The sequence below is a fragment of the Pelophylax lessonae genome (genome assembly GCF_965119305.1).
Source record: "Pelophylax lessonae genome assembly, chromosome: 5".
Classification (NCBI taxonomy): domain Eukaryota; kingdom Metazoa; phylum Chordata; class Amphibia; order Anura; family Ranidae; genus Pelophylax; species Pelophylax lessonae.
Genome location: NC_138772.1, coordinates 506,101,708 through 506,119,975, shown reverse-complemented (window position 1 = coordinate 506,119,975; position 18,268 = coordinate 506,101,708). Strand labels below are relative to the sequence as shown.

The 18,268-nt window shown below is 43.3% G+C and overlaps 1 long non-coding RNA gene across 1 annotated transcript in view; it reads left to right on the top strand.

Annotated features, from left to right (window-relative positions):
- Window positions 1–18,268, top strand: part of LOC309556979 — a 462,428-nt gene that overhangs the window by 364,334 nt on the left and 79,826 nt on the right. The window lies entirely within an intron of this gene.

The following is an 18,268-nucleotide window of genomic DNA, read 5'->3' as shown; positions in this document are numbered from 1 at the left end:
TTCTCATTTGCAGAAGGAGCTAGCCAATAGGGAAAAGTTTGGTTTGGCCAGAACACCCAAATTTCCCGAAAGTTCGGTTCGGATTCCAGAACCCCATTGAAATCAATGGGACCCGAACTTCGGTAATCAAAAAACACCATTTTGAAGCCCTAAAACCCAATAAATGCCCCTAAAAAGTGCCTAGGGTTCTGGGTCATGCCCCAGGGACTATGAATCAGGCAAAAAAAGTTCTTAAAAATTGTCGTTTTTGATAGAGAGCCAATTGTTGAAAAAATTATTGAAAAAAAAATTAGATTTCTTTAGATTTAGTGTCTGGGGGGGTCTAAAAAGTGTACCTGTGAAGTTTCAGCTCTGTAGCATGTCCAGAATCAGAAAAAAAAAACAGATTATTTTTCTTAGAATTTCAGTAGCGCAGGGATGGTGTTACCCTCCTTTCACACCTGGGCGTTTTTGTTTCAGGCGTTTGTTGGGCGTTTGGAGGCAGGCATGACATCTGAACTTCTGTATAGGGGTATATATATATATATATATATATATACATATATATATACCCCTATACAGCCAATGTTCGGGTCAAACCGATGGTCGACCCGAACCGTTCAATCATCCCTACTAGTACTAGCCAATCCAGGGAGGATTGAAGAACTGCAAAGAACTCTGGAATGTGTAGTTCCCAAAATAGGTGGATCCATTCTAATCACTGGAGACAGGACTACAAACCCTAGCATTCTCTGGCAAGGAAGGAATGAAGGACAGAAGTTAATTACCACGAGGCAGGGGAAGAGACTGGACCTAAGGGAGAGGTGTTGCCTCCCAGGTCAGTCCATTTCTGTGTTCCAGAGGACCAGCCTGATTAAAGGGGAATCCCGGGTGCCTGTCCAGATGCACCTGCATCGGCTGAGTGAATCGCTCCAGTGTGAGGTGACTAGTTGGGTTACCAGAAGAGCCTGCCTGTTCCAGGATATTCGTTTGAGCCCTGACCGCAAGTTTGGTGAGAGGGCACTTGACCATCTGCAGGAAACAAGTACACTGCACACAGACATAGATATTTCACTTTGCCCTCACTTGCCAGAACCTGGGTCTTATTGAAGCCCTGTTAAGCAGTCACAGTGTCTGCCTTGCTATCCGGATACAGTCAGCACACCACAGTTACATTTTTGCTAAGCAGTAGTTCTAAGTGCACCAACTAAAGTGGCTAGCCGAAGATACAAGGCCTCATCCTTCTTCCAAGGGACTGAAGTTATTGGTGCCATACGGGCATACACATACTCAGGGCTCTGTATATGTAGTGTATGTGCAGTGTAGTCTGACTTGGGAGTTAAGTCACTAAGCACTGACTTAGGTACAGTGTTTGTAGTTGGGGCCTGTGGTGTCAGGGGAGAGAAGTCTGACATAGGGAAAGTCATTCTTCTGCTCTCCTCCTGCCTGGACTCATAAATAAATAGATATAATATACATGCAACAAGCAAATCAATTATATAAATATATATAGTATTCCGTGCAACAAGCAAATAAAAGTGCTTAATAGTGCGTGCATAAAAAACTCAAACATAAACGGATATAGTCGTGCTCTCCAGTGAGAAATAATTGTATAGCAAGTGTCTCTGCAATTCGTGCAAGAAAATATGTGCAACTATATCCGTTTATGTTTGATGAGTTTTTTATGCACGCACTATTAAGCACTTTTATTTGCTTGTTGCACGGAATACTATATATATTTATATAATTGATTTGCTTGTTGCATGTATATTATATCTATTTATTTATATATACATTTATTTATATATTTATCTATTAATAAGCAATAGAAATATTTTTTCATTTTGAGTTGTGCACTTCAAAATATATTTATAACCTTTAACTATATTAATTTATTCAGTATTAAGCACTTTTAACACTAGTAATACATAATTTAATACACGTGATACCCTGAATAAGTTCTATTCCAGTAATATAAAAGATTACCAGCGCCTTTTTTATCTACGTCCCATATTTTATATTGTTTTCACAATTAAAAGGGCAGCAGGTTCAGATATATCTTTAAAAAGAGTCAGGCGCCTTCCTATAATTTGCTATGCATTTGTAAATATGCAGCTTCAAACTTGCAAGGGACCTCCACCATGCTTCACTATTGCCTGCAAACATTTATTATTGTACCGCTCTCCAGCCCTTCGTGAACAAACTGCCTCCTGCTACAGCCAAATATTTCAAATTTTAACTCATCAGTCCAGAGCACCTGCTGCTATTTTTCTTCACCCCAATTCCTGTGTTTTCATGCATAGTTGGGTTGCTTAGCCTTGTTTCCATGTCGAAGGTATGGGTTTTTGGCTGCAATTCTTTCACAAAGACCACTTTTGGCCGGACTTCTCCAAACACCATATCCACCTACACCGGCTTGGTATCTTGTAATCTGTTCTGGCTTTTAAACTTCATTGTGAACAATAAACACTACTTTTTTAGCCCTCACAATTGGCTTGCAATTTATACAGTCTGAGGATTTAATGTCAACCACTTTCATCCAGACAACGCTCTGTATAGAAACAATACAAGCTCTAATAGGAAGAGGTTAAAAACAGTGCATACTGTACATCTAACCTAGAAACAGGCATTATCAGCAAAGGGCCCGATAGGAGCCTTGGTAGAATTGTACACATATTCCTAGGTATATATAGTTATAATTACAGATACCTCTAGATGAATGTTGCAGCAAAGTCCAGTTGCAGGGGCCCCTGAGGGTGATGCAGCATCTGTCTTGGAGTCAGAGACCTAAAGACAAGATCTGCCGTCATGAGAAGATCCTATAACTGTTGTCCAACCAGCCTGGATTGGAGCTTCTTGCCGGCAGGATCGATGATGTGGCACTGGAACTCAGTTACCCTAACTACTCTGCACTTTAGTCCCTCCCTTATAGTTTCTACTCTACGATGCAAACGGACCTCTAAGGATATCATCCTGATGTGGTCCCCGGATATCTAACCTGGATCTAGCCTATACTGGCCATTGAGCCCTAAGCTAAAACTAGCAAGACAATCCCAGACCAGAAGGGAAAGGGATAACCAGCATATAAACTATATAACAATAAACAGGTTCACCTACCAATATACTGGAAGGTGACCACAAGACATACAGTAGCTCAGCCCTAGCTATCTGGCACTGTTTATGTGAAATAATAACAAGGACAGAGCTGAGATATTCTGTCACATGGATTTAGATATACACTCAGCAGCTGCAGATATACTAGGTCATCATAAAAATACTTGCATAACTGTCCTTTCTGGCTTGGGGTTTAGCAGGGGCTTTGGCTGAGACTTTCTTTCTCTCTCCACTTCCTTCTTCCAGGGTGTCAAAGCTAACAGCTCAGGGATAGGAAACGTATACATCATTTATTTACATGGAATTTACAAATTCAGACAGTAGTGGGCAACAGATGCCTACTTGTGTTAATATACTTTGCAATAATGCAGAAAAGTTTGGTGCTTAAAGCAGAACCTCACCCAAAAAGGGAAGTTCTGGTTTTCTTCCTCTCCCACTTCCCCACCATTTTTGGAATTTCTTACTTCTTTAGGGAGCAAGTGCCTAGTTTTGACCTAATTCCAGTTTTGGTTGGCTCACCAAGGCAAACCAAACAGAAGTTCCCCCCACCTCTCTGCCATCAACCTCCTTGGACACATACTGTGGGTCCATTTATAAAGCACAGAATGACCTGCTCATGTGCAGTGGGGAGTCGGCTGTGAAGCCGCAGAAAGTCACAGCTGGCTTCCCACACTCAAGATGGCAGTGCTGGGGACCTGAAGACCCATGAACAACCAGGCTGGATAAGAACATCCCTGGATAACTAGACTGGTAAGTGCATGTTTATCTTAAAGTCAGAAGGGACAATATTTCTATTTTGCTGACTTTTATTTTTCTCTCAGACTGAAGATCCTTCTTATAGTAATTGTAAAATCTTGTTTATAAAAAAAACATATTATACTTACCTGCTATTGGTTTTGCACAGAGTGGCCTGGATCTTACTCTTCTCTGGTCTCTCTTCTTTGCTCCTGGCCTCTCCCTTCTGTTGAGTGCCCCCACAGCAAGCAGCTTGCTACTGGGGCACCCAAGCCGAGTCACAGCTCCCTGTGTCCATTCAGACACGAAGCCAAGACCCCCCTCTTTCTCCTGATTGGCTGACTGACTTTTATTGACAGCAGCGGGGGCCAATCGTGCCACGCTACTGACTTAGCCAATGAGGAGAGAAATCCTGGGCAGCTGAGACAATCCTGCAACATCTCTGGATAAAGATGGGCTCAGGTACGTATTAGGGGGGCTGAGGAGGGCTGCTGCACATTGATGTTTTCATTTATCTTAATGCATACAATGCCATATAGCAAAATGATGGCTGCAAAGTGCATAAATTATCCTGAGTGGGCATCATATGATGTCCAGCAGGATAAGCCGTTCGCGCACACCCGGGGGGCACGCAGAGCGGTGATCGGTGGTGTGTTGTGTCACTCTGACACAACGCATCTTCGATCCAGGTAAAGAGCCTATGACGTAGGCTCTTTACCATGTGATCAACTGTGACCAATCACAGATGGTCACATCGTAACCAGGATGTGCCGTTTATCGGCTTTCCTCTATTCGCACTGACCGGGCGTGGGTAGAGGAGAGCCGATCGGGTGCTCTCCTGACAGGGGGGGTCTGCACTGATAATCAGCGCATTGATTGTCTGTGCTAAACCATCAGGCATGCCCACTAGAGCCCACCAGGGATGCCCACTATAGCCCACCAGAAATGCCCACTAGGGATGCCAACCCATGCCACTAGGGATGCCAACCCTTGGCCACCAGGGATGCCAATCAGTGCCCATTAGATGTGCCTGTCAATGCCTCATTAGTGCTGCTTATTAATGCCATGTATCAGTGCCACCCATCAGTGCCGCCTATCAGTGCCCATCAGTGCACACCTGTGCCACCTATCAGTTCCACCAACAGTGCCCATTAGTGCCACCTATGAGTGCCCATCAATGTTGCATATCGGTGCCACCTATCAGTGCCCATCAGTGCTGCATATCAGTGCCCATCAGTTTTACATATTAGTGCCTTATCATCAGTGCCACCTCATCAGTGACTATCAGTGGCGCCTCATCAGTGCCCATCAGTGCCACCTCATCAGTGCCCCTCAGTTCAGCCTCATCAGTGCAGGAGAAAACTTACCTATTTACAAAAATTTTAACATAAACAAAGAAAAACTTTTTTTTTTTTTTCAAAATTTTCTGTATTTATTTATTTGTTTAGCAAAAGAGAAAAAGCCCAGAGGTGATCAAATACCACCAAAAAAAATCTCTATTCGTAGGGAAAATATGATAAAAATTGTGTTTGGGTATAGCGTTGCATGACCGCGCAATTATCATTCAAAGCGTGACAGCGCTAAAAGCTGAAAATTGGCCTGGGGCAGGAAGGGGGTGAAAGTGCCCTGTATTGAAGTTAAAAAAAAAAAAAACCTTCCGCCTTTACAACTCCTTTAACTACTTCTGGACCGGGCCTTTTTCTGACACTTGTTGTTAAAATCTGTTTTTTTGTGCTATAAAAATTACTTAGAACCCCCAAACATTATATATTTTCTTTTAGCAGAGACCCTAGAGAATAAAATGGAGATCAAAAATGGTCTCTTTAAATCGGTTGCTAGGAAGTGACATATGACGTCACTCCAGTCCTCCAAGGCCATAGAGTCGAGTGAGAGCCATCTTGCCCTCACTCGACTTTCTGCCTGAAGGGACAGCAGACCGGATAGTTTTCCCGCCACCAAAGGGTCCGGTAAGCTGGGAAAACAACCAGGAATCGGCTGGAGGGGGGGGTTACCTCTCCCGCCACCAATAAGGGTGATCCCATGGCGAATCCACAACTGGGACCACCCTTGCTATGTTAAAGTGGACCGCCCACAGTTTAAAAAATACTATCTGCTGCCATAACCCCGGTATTTAACAATAAAGTACCAACGTAAAACTGCGGCGGGCGGTCCATAAGTGGTTAAGTACAATATGGCAGTTCAGAGGACAATACAATACAAAATTCCCTAGCATACTTACCAGCTAGCCAGAAAACTAAAACAAGTCTAAACTGTTTCAACAATTTGTATCCGGTTTACATTGTATGTGTATCTGCAAATATATGTGAAGCCACACTGCCACGTCAAGGCCCCTCTGCAAAGTGCGGTCCCTAACTCTACTCTAACGTCATTTTTAAATTGAGACATTCATGGCAATAAATATATTTAGCAGCTAAACTAGTGCAAAAATATTGATAAAACAGAGGTTTTTGTTGCATATATTTGCAACCATATGTGAACTTACACAGCGCTCCCACAGCAGAGTGCGTGGATCTACTTTATGGCTTGAACTTGATCACAGTGACCCCTCGCATAATCTATTCTAAGTCTTGGGTGCTCATAATGATTCAACAGATGGTGTTAATAAAGTTTGGAAAGTCACTAGCACTTGAAAGGATTATTTTTACCATTTATTGTGAGAGTAATGTCATATTATTCCAGTCAATATATTATTGCTGGTTTGCACACATCTAGTGCCAAATGGCAAAAAGAAAAAAAAATACTGGCCTCCAACCTCCCCTTATAGCCAGCCCAACACACGCCTAAAACAAAGTACAGTCCTCCAACCTCCCCCTGTAGCTAATCCAAAACATGCCTGTAAAAAAGAAATTACCAGCCTCCAACCCCCCCTTTTAGCTGAAACATCACACGTCTGAAAAAAAAACTGGCCTCCAGCCTCCCCTATAGCCAGTCCAACACACGCCTGAAAAAAATACCAGCCTCCAAATTTCCCCTATAGCTGGCCTAAAACATGCTGATTCGACACACATCTGAAAAAAACACTAGCCTCTGACCACCCCTTATAGCAAGTTCAACACACCCTTTAAAAAAAAAAAGTACCAGCCTTCGACCTCCAATTTTAACTGGTCCAACACACACCTGAAAAAAAACACTGGCCTCCGACCTCCCCTTATAGCCAGTCCAACACACGCCTAAAAAAAGTACCAGCCTCCAATATCTCCCTATAGCTGATCCAACACACTGACTACTCTATAACTACACACTGACTACCCTATCCCTACAAACTACTCACCGATTGCCTTATCACTACATACTGCACACTGACTACCCTATCACTACACACTGCACACTGACTGCCCTATCACTACACACTGCACACTGACAGCTTCATCACTACACACTGACTACCCTATCACTTCATAGTGACTACCCTATCACTACACACTGACTAACTTATCACTACACACTGACTACCCTATCACTACAAACTGACTACCTTATCACTACACACTGACTACCTTATCACTACCCACTGACTACCTTATCACTACCCACTGACTACCATATCACTACCCACTGACTACCATATCACTACACACTGACTACCTTATCACTTCACACTGACTACCTTATCACTTCACACTGACTACCCTATCACTACACACTGCACACTGACTAGCCTCTCAAAACACACTGACTACCCTATCACTACACACTGCACACTGACTAGCCTCTCACCACACACTACTCACCGACTGCCTTATCACTACATACTGCACACTGACTACCCTATCACTACACACTGCACACCAACTACCCTATCACTACACACTGCACACTGACTGCCTTATCACTACACACCACACACTGACTACCAAATCACTTCACTACACACTACTCACTGACTGCCTTATAACTACACACTACACACTGACTACCCTATCACTACACATTGCACACTGACTGCACTATCACTACACACCACACACTGACTACCCTATCACTACACACCACACACTGACTACCCTATCACTACACACTGACTACCCTATCACTACACACTACACACCAACTGCCTTATCACTACATACTGCACACTTACTACCCTATCACTACACACTGCACACTGACTACCCTATCACTACACACCACACACTGACTACCCTATCACTTAACACTACACACTCACTACCCTATCACTACACACTGCACACTGACTACCCTATCACTACACACTGACTACCCTATCACTACACACTGACTACCCTATCCCTACACACTGACTACCCTATCACTACACACTGACTACCCTATCACTACACACTGACTACCCTATCACTACACACTGACTACCCTATCATTACACACTGCACACTAGCTACCCTATCACTACACACTGACTACCCTATCACTACACACTGCACACTGACTAGCCTATCACCACACTGCACACTGGCTAGCCTTATCACTACACGCTGCACACTGACTGAAAAGTTCCAGCCTCCAACCTCCACCTATAGCTGTTCCAACACACCAGGGGTATAGATAAAGGGGGTAGGAGGGCTGCTGCACATTGATGTTTTCATTTATCTTAATGCATACAATGCCATATAGCAAAATGATGGCTGCAAAGTGCATAAATTATCCTGAGTGGGCATCATATGATGTCCAGCAGGATAAGCCGTTCGCGCACACCCGGGGGGCACGCAGAGCGGTGATCAGTGGTGTGTTGTGTCACTCTGACACAACGCATCTTCGATCCAGGTAAAGAGCCTATGACGTAGGCTCTTTACCATGTGATCAACTGTGACCAATCACAGATGGTCACATCGTAACCAGGATGTGCCGTTTATCGGCTTTCCTCTATTCGCACTGACCGGGCGTGGGTAGAGGAGAGCCGATCGGGTGCTCTCCTGACAGGGGGGGTCTGCACTCATAATCAGCGCATTGATTGTCTGTGCTAAACCATCAGGCATGCCCACTAGAGCCCACCAGGGATGCCCACTATAGCCCACCAGAAATGCCCACTAGGGATGCCAACCCATGCCACTAGGGATGCCAACCCTTGGCCACCAGGGATGCCAATCAGTGCCCATTAGATGTGCCTGTCAATGCCTCATTAGTGCTGCTTATTAATGCCATGTATCAGTGCCACCCATCAGTGCCGCCTATCAGTGCCCATCAGTGCACACCTGTGCCACCTATCAGTTCCACCAACAGTGCCCATTAGTGCCACCTATGAGTGCCCATCAATGTTGCATATCGGTGCCACCTATCAGTGCCCATCAGTGCTGCATATCAGTGCCCATCAGTTTTACATATTAGTGCCTTATCATCAGTGCCACCTCATCAGTGACTATCAGTGGCGCCTCATCAGTGCCCATCAGTGCCACCTCATCAGTGCCCCTCAGTTCAGCCTCATCAGTGCAGGAGAAAACTTACCTATTTACAAAAATTTTAACATAAACAAAGAAAAACTTTTTTTTTTTTTTTCAAAATTTTCTGTATTTATTTATTTGTTTAGCAAAAGAGAAAAAGCCCAGAGGTGATCAAATACCACCAAAAAAAATCTCTATTCGTAGGTAAAATATGATAAAAATTGTGTTTGGGTATAGCGTTGCATGACCGCGCAATTATCATTCAAAGCGTGACAGCGCTAAAAGCTGAAAATTGGCCTGGGGCAGGAAGGGGGTGAAAGTGCCCTGTATTGAAGTTAAAAAAAAAAAAAACCTTCCGCCTTTACAACTCCTTTAACTACTTCTGGACCGGGCCTTTTTCTGACACTTGTTGTTAAAATCTGTTTTTTTGTGCTATAAAAATTACTTAGAACCCCCAAACATTATATATTTTCATTTAGCAGAGACCCTAGAGAATAAAATGGAGATCAAAAATGGTCTCTTTAAATCGGTTGCTAGGAAGTGACATATGACGTCACTCCAGTCCTCCAAGGCCATAGAGTCGAGTGAGAGCCATCTTGCCCTCACTCGACTTTCTGCCTGAAGGGACAGCAGACCGGATAGTTTTCCCGCCACCAAAGGGTCCGGTAAGCTGGGAAAACAACCAGGAATCGGCTGGAGGGGGGGTTACCTCTCCCGCCACCAATAAGGGTGATCCCATGGCGAATCCACAACTGGGACCACCCTTGCTATGTTAAAGTGGACCGCCCACAGTTTAAAAAATACTATCTGCTGCCATAACCCCGGTATTTAACAATAAAGTACCAACGTAAAACTGCGGCGGGCGGTCCATAAGTGGTTAAGTACAATATGGCAGTTCAGAGGACAATACAATACAAAATTCCCTAGCATACTTACCAGCTAGCCAGAAAACTAAAACAAGTCTAAACTGTTTCAACAATTTGTATCCGGTTTACATTGTATGTGTATCTGCAAATATATGTGAAGCCACACTGCCACGTCAAGGCCCCTCTGCAAAGTGCGGTCCCTAACTCTACTCTAACGTCATTTTTAAATTGAGACATTCATGGCAATAAATATATTTAGCAGCTAAACTAGTGCAAAAATATTGATAAAACAGAGGTTTTTGTTGCATATATTTGCAACCATATGTGAACTTACACAGCGCTCCCACAGCAGAGTGCGTGGATCTACTTTATGGCTTGAACTTGATCACAGTGACCCCTCGCATAATCTATTCTAAGTCTTGGGTGCTCATAATGATTCAACAGATGGTGTTAATAAAGTTTGGAAAGTCACTAGCACTTGAAAGGATTATTTTTACCATTTATTGTGAGAGTAATGTCATATTATTCCAGTCAATATATTATTGCTGGTTTGCACACATCTAGTGCCAAATGGCAAAAAGAAAAATAAATACTGGCCTCCAACCTCCCCTTATAGCCAGCCCAACACACGCCTAAAACAAAGTACAGTCCTCCAACCTCCCCCTGTAGCTAATCCAAAACATGCCTGTAAAAAAGAAATTACCAGCCTCCAACCCCCCCTTTTAGCTGAAACATCACACGTCTGAAAAAAAAACTGGCCTCCAGCCTCCCCTATAGCCAGTCCAACACACGCCTGAAAAAAATACCAGCCTCCAAACTTCCCCTATAGCTGGCCTAAAACATGCTGATTCGACACACATCTGAAAAAAACACTAGCCTCTGACCACCCCTTATAGCAAGTTCAACACACCCTTTAAAAAAAAAAAAGTACCAGCCTTCGACCTCCAATTTTAACTGGTCCAACACACACCTGAAAAAAAACACTGGCCTCCGACCTCCCCTTATAGCCAGTCCAACACACGCCTAAAAAAAGTACCAGCCTCCAATATCTCCCTATAGCTGATCCAACACACTGACTACTCTATAACTACACACTGACTACCCTATCCCTACAAACTACTCACCGATTGCCTTATCACTACATACTGCACACTGACTACCCTATCACTACACACTGCACACTGACTGCCCTATCACTACACACTGCACACTGACAGCTTCATCACTACACACTGACTACCCTATCACTTCATAGTGACTACCCTATCACTACACACTGACTAACTTATCACTACACACTGACTACCCTATCACTACAAACTGACTACCTTATCACTACACACTGACTACCTTATCACTACACACTGACTACCTTATCACTACCCACTGACTACCTTATCACTACCCACTGACTACCATATCACTACACACTGACTACCTTATCACTTCACACTGACTACCTTATCACTTCACACTGACTACCCTATCACTACACACTGCACACTGACTAGCCTCTCAAAACACACTGACTACCCTATCCATACACACTGACTACCTTATCACTACACACTGACTACCCTATCACTACACACTGCACACTGACTAGCCTCTCACCACACACTACTCACCGACTGCCTTATCACTACATACTGCACACTGACTACCCTATCACTACACACTGCACACCAACTACCCTATCACTACACACTGCACACTGACTGCCTTATCACTACACACCACACACTGACTACCAAATCACTTCACTACACACTACTCACTGACTGCCTTATAACTACACACTACACACTGACTACCCTATCACTACACATTGCACACTGACTGCACTATCACTACACACCACACACTGACTACCCTATCACTACACACCACACACTGACTACCCTATCACTACACACTGACTACCCTATCACTACACACTACACACCAACTGCCTTATCACTACATACTGCACACTTACTACCCTATCACTACACACTGCACACTGACTACCCTATCACTACACACCACACACTGACTACCCTATTACTTAACACTACACACTCACTACCCTATCACTACACACTGCACACTGACTACCCTATCACTACACACTGACTACCCTATCACTACACACTGACTACCCTATCACTACACACTGACTACCCTATCACTACACACTGACTACCCTATCATTACACACTGCACACTAGCTACCCTATCACTACACACTGACTACCCTATCACTACACACTGCACACTGACTAGCCTATCACCACACTGCACACTGGCTAGCCTTATCACTACACGCTGCACACTGACTGAAAAGTTCCAGCCTCCAACCTCCACCTATAGCTGTTCCAACACACCAGGGGTATAGATAAAGGGGGTAGGAGGGCTGCTGCACATTGATGTTTTCATTTATCTTAATGCATACAATGCCATATAGCAAAATGATGGCTGCAAAGTGCATAAATTATCCTGAGTGGGCATCATATGATGTCCAGCAGGATAAGCCGTTCGCGCACACCCGGGGGGCACGCAGAGCGGTGATCAGTGGTGTGTTGTGTCACTCTGACACAACGCATCTTCGATCCAGGTAAAGAGCCTATGACGTAGGCTCTTTACCATGTGATCAACTGTGACCAATCACAGATGGTCACATCGTAACCAGGATGTGCCGTTTATCGGCTTTCCTCTATTCGCACTGACCGGGCGTGGGTAGAGGAGAGCCGATCGGGTGCTCTCCTGACAGGGGGGGTCTGCACTCATAATCAGCGCATTGATTGTCTGTGCTAAACCATCAGGCATGCCCACTAGAGCCCACCAGGGATGCCCACTATAGCCCACCAGAAATGCCCACTAGGGATGCCAACCCATGCCACTAGGGATGCCAACCCTTGGCCACCAGGGATGCCAATCAGTGCCCATTAGATGTGCCTGTCAATGCCTCATTAGTGCTGCTTATTAATGCCATGTATCAGTGCCACCCATCAGTGCCGCCTATCAGTGCCCATCAGTGCACACCTGTGCCACCTATCAGTTCCACCAACAGTGCCCATTAGTGCCACCTATGAGTGCCCATCAATGTTGCATATCGGTGCCACCTATCAGTGCCCATCAGTGCTGCATATCAGTGCCCATCAGTTTTACATATTAGTGCCTTATCATCAGTGCCACCTCATCAGTGACTATCAGTGGCGCCTCATCAGTGCCCATCAGTGCCACCTCATCAGTGCCCCTCAGTTCAGCCTCATCAGTGCAGGAGAAAACTTACCTATTTACAAAAATTTTAACATAAACAAAGAAAAACTTTTTTTTTTTTTTTCAAAATTTTCTGTATTTATTTATTTGTTTAGCAAAAGAGAAAAAGCCCAGAGGTGATCAAATACCACCAAAAAAAATCTCTATTCGTAGGTAAAATATGATAAAAATTGTGTTTGGGTATAGCGTTGCATGACCGCGCAATTATCATTCAAAGCGTGACAGCGCTAAAAGCTGAAAATTGGCCTGGGGCAGGAAGGGGGTGAAAGTGCCCTGTATTGAAGTTAAAAAAAAAAAAAACCTTCCGGCCTTTTTCTGACACTTGTTGTTAAAATCTGTTTTTTTGTGCTATAAAAATTACTTAGAACCCCCAAACATTATATATTTTCTTTTAGCAGAGACCCTAGAGAATAAAATGGAGATCAAAAATGGTCTCTTTAAATCGGTTGCTAGGAAGTGACATATGACGTCACTCCAGTCCTCCAAGGCCATAGAGTCGAGTGAGAGCCATCTTGCCCTCACTCGACTTTCTGCCTGAAGGGACAGCAGACCGGATAGTTTTCCCGCCACCAAAGGGTCCGGTAAGCTGGGAAAACAACCAGGAATCGGCTGGAGGGGGGGGTTACCTCTCCCGCCACCAATAAGGGTGATCCCATGGCGAATCCACAACTGGGACCACCCTTGCTATGTTAAAGTGGACCGCCCACAGTTTAAAAAATACTATCTGCTGCCATAACCCCGGTATTTAACATCAAAGTACCAACGTAAAACTGCGGCGGGCGGTCCATAAGTGGTTAAGTACAGTATGGCAGTTCACAGAACAATACAATACAAAATTCCCTAGCATACTTACCAGCTAGCCAGAAAACTAAAACAAGTCTAAACTGTTTCAACAATTTGTATCCGGTTTACATTGTATGTGTATCTGCAAATATATGTGAAGCCACACTGCCACGTCAAGGCCCCTCTGCAAAGTGCGGTCCCTAACTCTACTCTAACGTCATTTTTAAATTGAGACATTCATGGCAATACAAAAAGAAAATGGATGGTACAACAGAAGTTGTCCAAACATATATTGGCGGACTTTCAAGGCACACGCTGAGTAAGCACACTTATTACTTTAAAATAATTTACTTTTTATTAAGAAATTTTAAAAGAAACAAAAAAACACTTTACAAGTATTGACATAAAAATAATTTCTTGTATGTTCAAAATTAGTATGTAAGCATTGTTGACAATAGGTGAGGGTTACAGTTGTTATACAAATCTGATAGGGTCAACGCGTTTCGCATTTACGCTTCCTCAGGACCTCAGATGATTGGGTAACCTCTTAATGAGACAAAACAAAAAGTATATCATACATTACTTTTTCACATACATACATATATATGCATATATTTGCAATAATATTTTATATACATAAACACTCATTGTATATGTGTGTATATCACTACATAGCCATAGAGAGCAATAGAAGAGCGGATAAACCCACCTCCCAGATGTGCAGTGCATCATACTGTTCGACCGGGGGCTAAGCTCGATGGAGGGGGGGCACCTCGGACCATAACCACCTAGATTGATAGATTATTAGGTAACATTTATATAGATTTCTTCGCTATTTTTGATTATTTTTTGAATATTCTTTGAAAGATTGATTTTAGCGTCTATTGTATGATACTCTATAGACAGAATCAAAATTACCTTGAGGTATATTTGATGGATATGGGAAGAGATAGGACGGCTGGGTAGAGGGTGATGCGTGGATCAGTTAAGCGTCTTATACCTAAATATAAACATTATGTTGATATTTATATTCTAATAGATTCTTCAATTCTGGTATAGTATGTGTTTTCTCCTTCTTTACCTCAGAGTATATGGGTGAACATATTAAATGTTATTCTGTGAGGTAGATATATCACATCATAAGGGAGAAATGGGGAAAGAAAAGGGGGGTAGGGAAGGGAATTAGAGGGAAAGAAAAAAGGAAAAAGGAAAAAATGGGGAGGGAGGAAAGGGACGGAAGAGGGGAAAGAAGGAGAGGGGGGGGGGAAAGGAAGGGGGGGGAGGGGGGATGAAGGGAGGAAAAAGGAAAGAAAGAGGGGAAGAGGGGGGGGGAGAGAAGGGTAGGGAAAAGGAAGGGGGGTGAGTGAGGAATAGAAAATGGAAGGAAAGGTCAGGTAAGAAAAAGTAATGGGAGAGAAAACAAGGGAAAATAGATGGTGTGCATATATATAGTCACAGATATATGATGTAATTTAAATATACCTTATAGTGTTTAGTCTCTATATACTTCAAGGTTACAAAAGAGAGTATAAAAATATCAGTGCGGGTCCAAGGATTTAATTTACATCAAATCATAGAGCCAATATTCTTTTGGGAGGAAGAGAGGATTTTTTATACTTACAATTCACTTGTATTTTTATGCATCAAACATAAGGTGTCTTTGTTGTAGACAATCACTGATGGCTTGCTATTAAACAGAATTAAGCAGACCCGCATCCAGCTGGTAATAGTAAAAAGATCCCCTCATGCTAAGGATAGGAGATAGAGATATAAACTGTTGGTATTAACTATGCTAGTAGATGATACTATGTTCACCAATATGTTCTAAACGTCTTTCACATGGAAAGTTAATGTACTCACATGTTGCTTTATCCACACTCGTGTCCCAGCCGCCATATCCTATTCCCTGGTGGTTTAGTGGTATAAATAAGCCTCGCACACCGGCTGCTAATCAGCACAGGTGTTCGGCATCGGCCGCGGTGCACCGGATGTGCGTCATCGGTCGACGCCGGAAATGACGTTCGTCAGAACGTATCTCATGTCGGAAGTGGGAGGGGGCCACTGGAAGCGCAGGATGCTCACCAACAACCCGGAAGGGGTGGGTCATCGCCACCCTGTCGCCTCCCGATAGGCCCTCCCCAATCTCGACATGGTGCTGGAGTGTAACCAGAGGAGGTATCATAGACTGCTGGGAGGATGGGCATCCACATACTCAGAGCTATCACGGCCATATAGCGTCACACATATACATGTACAACAATATATAAACGAACTTTATTTGAACACTTAAATCATTTTCATTTGTATTTTTGCCATCTAGAGTTATAGATATTCTTTTATTCTTTTACATTTTTATATAATGAACTCTTTTGGGAATTTATCTTATTATGTCACCATTTGTATTTGGCAATAATTCAATTGGTGACGAATGAGACTGCTCATCTTATGAGCGTTTAGGCAGACACCTATTGAATCCTGGTTAGGTTATTATGCCAATATATGTGTGATGGATTCGATTTGACATCTCTCTCAGGGGGGGGGGGCTTCGACTTAAAGGAATATTTGGAAAATAATCTGAGTATTAGGTCCTACATCTATTATTGCAACTCTGACTGAACGGTAAAGTAGGCTATCATTGGAGGAGAGAAAGGGCGGATTTGTGTATACCCTATTCATAGCATGCTGACATCTTTTAGGGCATAGGCCTAACTGGGTCATTTGGGGAGTTAGACTTTGAATTAGATTTCTAAATTGTCGCCTGATATCACAAACAGCAGCCGAATCTTTTGCATTTATTCAAAGGAAAGGTTTAAAACTAAGGGCCTCATTGAGGCCTGGGTTTGTGGTGGCCTTAAGGATATAGATCCATCTAGCCTCTCGTTGGAGTATAATTTTGTCAAACTCGCCGCCTCTTGGATTTTCTAGGATCCGTTCGAGCGCGGCGAATTTAACCACTCTGATGTTATTTTTGTGGTAGACACCAAGATGTCTTCCAATGGGCGTAGATAAGAGGTTATTTTTGCCATAGCTTATATGTTCTTTGATGCGGCGCCAAAACTGTCTCTTGGTCTTACCTATATAGTAGGCGCCGCACTCACAGAACATAATGTATACAATGCCTATAGTTTGGCAATCCACATAGTGTTTTATCGCATGTAATTGGTTATTAGGTAAATAAAGAGATTGGTTTTCGTATATCCATTCGCAGAAGTCACAACTACCACATCGCCAGGTACCCGTTGTATTTTCTTCTTCTATAACCCTTTTGTCCACAAAGTGACTCTTAGTTATTTGGTCCCTAATTGATTTTGCCTTCTTGTATGTGATTTCTGGATAGTCTTTTAGATATTTACTCAAGATGTTGTCATTCTTGAGCAAATACCAGTGTTGTTGCAAAATATTTCGGACTGTTTGATGCTGTTTGTGATATGGGGTGACAATACGAACATTTTCTTCTATATTCTTAGTTTTTTTATTGAATAGAATTTCTTCCCTAGTTTTTTGGCAAGCTCTGTTGAAAGCCTTGCGTAATGTGGTGGTTGTATAGCCTCTTGCTAACAATCTATTACGTAGGTTACCAGCCTCCTTTCTAAATTGCTCCTCGCTTGAGCATATGCGTCGCAGTCGTAGATATTGGGAGTAGGGTATACTTCTCACCAATTGTTTAGGGTGGAAACTTTGTGCATGTAACACAGTGTTACCTGCCGTTGGCTTACGGTATAAAGTTGTCTCGATTTTCCCGGTATTAGTAATAGATATAGTTATATCTAAGAAGGGTATGGATGTGTGATTTATTTGATGAGTAAATTTGAGGTTGTATTGATTTGTATTTAAAGCATTAAGAAATTTCCGCAGGTCCTCCTCTGGCCCCGCCCACAACATAAACACATCGTCTATGTAGCGGAGCCAGAGGAGGACGTGCGGAAAGTGACAGGAAACGCCGTCGTCAGAAAAGAGAGTCCGCTCCCACCCCCCCAGGTACAGGTTGGCATAGGATGGGGCACAGGAGGTCCCCATCGCTACCCCCTGCACCTGGAGGTAGTGGGAGCGGTCAAAGACAAAGGCATTTCCAGTCAGTATAAACAAAAGACCCTCCAAGACAAAATTGATTAGTCCCCTATGTTTAAGGGGGCGTTCCAACAAAAATTCCCT